The sequence below is a fragment of the Nicotiana tabacum genome, chromosome 24 (assembly GCF_000715075.1).
Source record: "Nicotiana tabacum cultivar K326 chromosome 24, ASM71507v2, whole genome shotgun sequence".
Classification (NCBI taxonomy): domain Eukaryota; kingdom Viridiplantae; phylum Streptophyta; class Magnoliopsida; order Solanales; family Solanaceae; genus Nicotiana; species Nicotiana tabacum.
This window is the reverse complement of record NC_134103.1, coordinates 16045040-16051873: the sequence shown is the minus strand read 5'-3', so window position 1 is coordinate 16051873 and position 6834 is coordinate 16045040.

Here is a 6834-nt window from a genome sequence, read left to right as displayed (position 1 = left end):
TCCAGGGCACAATCACATGATGTTTCACACTACTCAAGTACATGTAGTAATATCTTCTGACCACCATAGCTGCCGAATAACAATCTGGATGCCGGCAATATGCTTCACATTGAATAAAACCTCATTCTGGACCTCCACGACGCTGTCCAAGATACAAGAAACATGCAGAAACTCACAACCACCCATGAAATCAACAAGCAAGAAGCTCTCCCTTCCCTCAAGAGCCATTTCCCAAATCTGAGCGGAAATAACATCATCCTTCCAACCACTCCTCACCTCCAATACGATAGTGCAAATATCAGGTCTAAGAACCTCTTCTCAGCCAATACCAGCGGCCTGGCTAACAACTCATCATGGAACTACAAAGATTCTCACATAACAAGGTCCGTACACCAAACAGGCAATAACCCAGGCATTTAGCAAAACAGAAGGAAAGAAAGGTACGAGGATTATCTAACAAGTGCAATAGATATAATGACAAAGTACAGTTTCATCAACTTATCCCATACAGGGGAAATGGAACACAAAATAAGCACAAGAAAGAGTATCTCACATAACATCCGATACGCCGTGTAGCCCGGCCCTAAATATATCATTCCACATAGGGATACTCATCGAGCCAAAGTGCTCGGGTTTACTGATCACATGAATGCTGATATCAAGCACAATAGAGTGCACAAATATAACTGTGGGAAATGAATAGAAATAGAACAACATGGAGGAAAAAAATCACAACTAAGGTGCACTGAGCAAATCAATATCATGAGGGCCATCTTGCCCACATCGCCATAAGGCCTGAACTGTCACGACCCAAATACCTAACCAGCCGTGATGGCGCCTATCGTGAAACTAGGCAAGCCGACATTCTCAATATGCTTTTAATATATAACAGAAGAGAGCTAAAACAATTAAACTAAATGAAGGTTTACATAATAACGCGGTAAAAACCCAAAATATCAGTGCAGAATGATAGCCCGACATTGGGGTGTCACTAAGTCATGCGCATCTAACAACCAATCTAGAAACATAGTCTACTACAGTCTGTGCCAAATGCCAATACAAGAGAGAAAACATAATAAGAAAGGAGAAACAAGGACTGCGGATGCCGACAACTACCTCGTAAGTCTTCGATAATCATCTCTCGCACGGACTCAGCAAGTAACATAATTAAATAAGGAACTGAGAAGTAGTGACGAGCTATAAAAAAAATGCAGATCATTTCAAAAGTTTTCCGTGAAGGGTGAACATGCTTTCAAATCCGGTGGTATAAGTCAAATCAGTTCGAATTCAAGTAAAACAGATATGAATCTTCCAGAAATTTCACAACAACAACTAAATGCAACAATAAATAAATACAAGTACAGCCTCTCAAGGCAGCAGTCACTCAACTCATCTCAACAACTTAAACTCTCGGCTTTCAGCCCTCAATACACACTCTCAAGAGGTACTTGTGCTCACTGGGGGTGTGCAGACTCCGTAGGGGCTCCTTTCAGCCCAAGCGCTATATCACTGCGGCGTGCAGCCTGACCCAATCATATAAGTAGCCATCAGGCTCGTTTCGGCGTGCAACCCGATCCACAATCCATAAATATCCATAAGGCTCATTGCGACATGCAACCCGATCCATATACCCTCACAAAGCTCACAACTTGGCACTCAGGCCGTATCTCAGTCGCTGACCTCTTCAGCCCCTCGAGCTCATAGAATATTATAATAATCAGCCCAAACAGAGAATACAACAAGTATCAACAAGAAATGAGAGGGAACAGAGATATAACACACAAGTAAGACTGTGACTGAGTAAAAGACAACAATTAGCAGTCAATCCAACAAGTATACGGCCGTTACGGCTCCCAACAGTGATATCATATGGCCTAAGCATGGTTTCTAATATGAAAGGCAGTCAATTGCTCAAAGACAAGGAAAAACAATTAATAACAATGGCTATTCGACTTTACAGTCTCACGGGACGAACCAAGTCACAATACCTCGCGGTGCACGCTCACACGCCCGTCACCTAGCATGTGTGTCACCTCCAAAGACTCACATCATACCAATTCTTGGGGTTTCATACCATCAAAACCAGATTTAAGACTGCTAGTTACCTCAACTGCGTAGAAATCCTACTCCGCAATGCCCTTGCCCCTCGAATCAATCTCCAAATGCCCCGAATCTAGCCATAAGCAGTACGATATCATCAATGTAGGCTAAAAGAATCAATTCCACAAGAGAAACACATCAAAATCCGAAATAGGCTCAAAATTTTAGCCTATGAAGTTTCTACCATTTTTCCCCAAATTTACAACTCAAATCCCCAATTAGATGATGAAAATAGTAATAGATTCATGAAATATAGTCTAATCCGAGTTAGGATCACTTACCCCAAAAATCTTCTTGAAGAGACCTCGAAGAATCGCCTCACACCGAGCTCTCAAAGTCCCAAAATCGAAATGGGAATCAAACCCTCGGATTTTCATTTTCTGCCCAGTTTTTCCACACCTGCGGACACTCTGTCGCATCTGCGATGCCGCACCTGCGGAAATTCCATCAGAGCTACGGATCCCACTTAAGCTCCCAGAACTACGCATCTACAGTCAATCATTCGCACCTGCGGGTTCCCATCTACGGGCCCTGCCCGCTTCTGCGATCCTTCCCACTCAGGCCTTCTTTCGCATCTGCGCCCCCCCTTCCGCATCTACGGTTTTAAAGATGCGCTCCTAACCTCGCACCTGCGCTTCCAGTCCAACCCAACCTTGCCCGCATCTACGTCCTCCTCTTCACTTCTGCGGGGCCGCACCTGCGAGCTCCCAACGCAGGTGCGAAACACCAGAACACAAGAAAAAACCAACAATGCCCAAGTCTAAATTTCCTTTCGATGGGCATCAAACACCCCTGAAGCCCCCGAGACCTCAACCAAACATACCAACAAGTCATATAACCCCATGCGAACTTAGCCAAACCTTCGAATCACTCAAAACACACATTACACTCGGATTCAAGCCTAAAGAACTTCTAAACTTTCAAATCCCGCAAACGACACCTAAACCTACCAAAACTCGTCCGATTAGCCTCAAATTTTGCACACAAGTCATATTCAACATTAAGGACCTATTTCAACTCGGAATTGGAATCCGACCCCGATATCAAAAGTCAACCCCCTGGTTAAACTTTCAAAAATTTGACTTTCGCCATTTCAAGCTTAAATTAGCTACAGACCTCAAATTCACAGTTCGAACATGCTCATAAGTCCAAAATCACCCAACAGAGCTAACGGAACTGACGAAACTCCATTCCGGAGTCGGCTTCACACAATTCCGACTACTATCAAAAATCTTGAGGCTTAGCTTCCGTTTTAGGGACTAAGTATCCCAAAATACTCCGAAACCAAAAACAAGACCTCCCGACAAGTCACATAAGAAGAAACAGATACGGGGAAAACAGTAAATAGGGGATCGAGGCTAATACACTCAAAACGATCGGCCGGGTCGTTACATCCTCCCTCTCTTAAAACAATCGTTCGTCCTCGAATGAGCATTAAGACATACCTGAAGTGGTGAAAAGATGAGGATAACGGCTGCGCATATTGTGCTTGGTCTCCCAAGTCGCCTCCTAGACCGGCTGACCCCTCCACTGAACCTTCACAGATGCAATATTCTTTGACCTTAGTTTTCGAACCTGCCTACCTAAGATCGTCACTGGCTCCTCAACATAAAATAAATCCTTGTCCAACTAGACTGAGCTGAAATCCATCACGTGAGACGGATCGCCGTGATACTTTCGGAGCATAGAATCATGGAATACTGGATGAACTCCTAATAGACTGGGAGGCAAGGCAAGCTCATAAGCAACCTCCCCTATACGTCACAATACCTCAAATGGACCGATAAACCTCGGGATCAGCTTGCCCTTCTTCCCAAACCTCATAACACCCTTCATGGGTGACACCCGGAGCAAGACTTGCTCTCCAACCATGAATGCAACATCGCAAACCTTCCGATCTACATAACTCTTCTGTCTTGACTGGGCTGTACGTAATCTATCCTGAATCACCCTAACCTTCTCCAAAGCATCCTGAACCAAGTTTGTACCCAATAATCTAGCCTTTCCCGGCTCAAACCAACCCACTGGAGACCTACACCGCCTACCATACAGAGCCTCATACGGTGTCATATGGATGCTCGACTGATAATTATTATTGTAGGCAAACTCAGCTAGTGGCAAGAAATGATCCCACGAACCCCCAAACTCTATCAAACACGCACGAAGCATATCCTCTAATATCTGAATAGTGCGCTTGGACTGTCCATCCGTTTGAGTGTAAAATGTTATGCTCAACTCCACTCGAGTGCCCAACTCATGTTGTACAGAACTCCAGTACCGTGATGTAAACTGCATACCCCGGTCAGAAATGATAGATATCGGTACGCCATGAAGCCTGACGATCTCGCGGATTTACACTTGAGCAAGCCGCTCGGAATAATAGGTAGTTATCATAGGAATGAAATGAGCTGACTTGGTCAGCCGGTCCACAATTACCCAAACAGCATCAAACTTCCGCTGAGTCCGTGGAAGCCCAAAAATGAAATCCATAGTGATCCGCTCCCATTTCCACTCGGGAATTTCTAACTTCTGAAGCAACCCACCTGGTCGTTGATGCTCATACTTCACCTGCTGGCAATTTAGGCACTGAGCTACATACTCCACTATGTCCGTCTTCATTCTCCTCTAACAGTAATGTTGTCTCAAGTCCTGATACATCTTCGCGACACCCGGATGAATAGAATACCGTGAACTGTGAGCCTCTTGGAGAATCAACTCATGCAAACCATCTACATTTGGCACACATAGCCTGCCCTATATCCTCAATGCACCATCATCCCCAATAATGACATTCTTAGCATCACCGTGCCGGACCATGTCCTTAAGGACAAGCAGATGAGAGTCATCATACTGACGCTCCCTGATACGATCATAAAAAGAAGACCGAGAGATCACACAGGCCAATACTCGACTCGTCTCAGAAATATCCAATCTAACAAACTGGATGGCTAAGGCAAGAATATCCAATGCCAGTGGCCTCTCTGCTGGAAGATATGCTAAGCTCCCCAAACTCTCCGCCCGACGACTCAAGGCATCGGCCACCATATTGGCCTTCCCGGGATAGTACAAAATGGTGATATCATAGTCCTTAAGAAGCTCCAACCACCTTCGCTGATGCAAGTTAAGATCCTTCTGTTTGAACAGATGCAAACTCCAATGATCAGTGTAAATCTCACAATGGACACCGTACAAATAGTGCCACCAAATCTTGAAGGCGTGAACAATAACTTCTAACTCAAGGTCGTGGATAAGATCGTCCTTCTCATGGGGCTTTAACTGGCGCGAAGCATAATCAATCACTCCACCCTCCTACAACAGAACACACCCTATACCAATCCGCGAGGCATCACAATACACTGTGTAAGAACCAGAAGCTGATGGAAGAACTAGAACTGGAGCCGTGGTTAAAGTAGTCTTGAGCTTATGAAAGCTCTCCTTGCACTCAGCCGACCACCTATAATAGCTCCACAAAACAACGGTAATAGCTCGCCAAACCAAGAAAGTTCCTAATATCTGTGGTTGAGGATGGTCTGGGCCAACTCTACGTCGCCTCTATCTTCTTCGGATCCACCTGAATACCCTCACTAGACACCACGTGCCCCAAGTACGCCACTGAACTAAGCTAAAACTCACACTTGGAGAACTTTACATAAAGCTTCCTCTTCCTCAATCTCTGTAACACAATCCTCAGATGCTGGGCATGCGCCTCCTGTCTATGAGAGTAAACCAGGATATTATCAATGAATACAATGACAAACGAGTCCAAATAAGGTTGAAACACACTGTTCATCAGATGCATGAACGCGGATGGGGTGTTGGTCAGCCTAAAAGACATCATAAGGAAGTCATAATGGCCATATCGAGTCCTGCAAGTTGTCTTAAGAATATCTGAGTCTCGAATCTTCAAATGGTGATACCCTAGCCTCAAATCAATCTTAGAGAACACCATCGCTCCCTAAAGCTGGTCAAACAAATCATTAATACGCGGCAAAGGATACTTGTTCTTGATTGTGACCTTGTTCAACTGTCTGTAATCAATGCACATTCGCATAGTACCATCCTTTTTCTTCACAAATAGAACTGGTGCACCCTAAGGTGACATACTAGGCCGAATAAACCCCTTATCAAGGTGTTTCTAAAGCTGCTCCTTCAACTCAGCCGGTGCCATACGGTACAGTGGAATAGAAATGGGCTGCGTGCCCGGCACCAAATCAATACCGAAATCAATATCCCTGTCGGGCGGCATGCCCGGCAAGTCTGCAGGAAAGACATCTGGGAAATCTTGCACTACCGGATGAGAATTAATAGCAGGGTCCTCTGCACTAACATCCCTCAAAAAGGCCAGATAAGATAGATAACCTTTCTCAACCATCCGCTGAGTTTTCAAGTATGAAATCACTCTACTGTGAACATAGTCTATGAAACCGCTCCACTCAACCCTCGCCAACCCCGACATCGCCAATGTCACAGTCTTAGCTTGAGAATGTAGACCATCATGACATGGAGACAACCAATCCATACCCAATATCACATCAAAATCGACCATACTGAGCAGCAAAAGATCCACTATGGTCTCCAGACCCCCAATAGTCACCACACATGACCGATATATGCGGTCCACAATAATAGTATCGCCCATAGGAGTAGATACATGGATAGATAAAACTAAAGACTCACGGGGCATATCCAGAAAATGAGCGAAATACGAGGAAACATATGAATAAGTGGAACCAT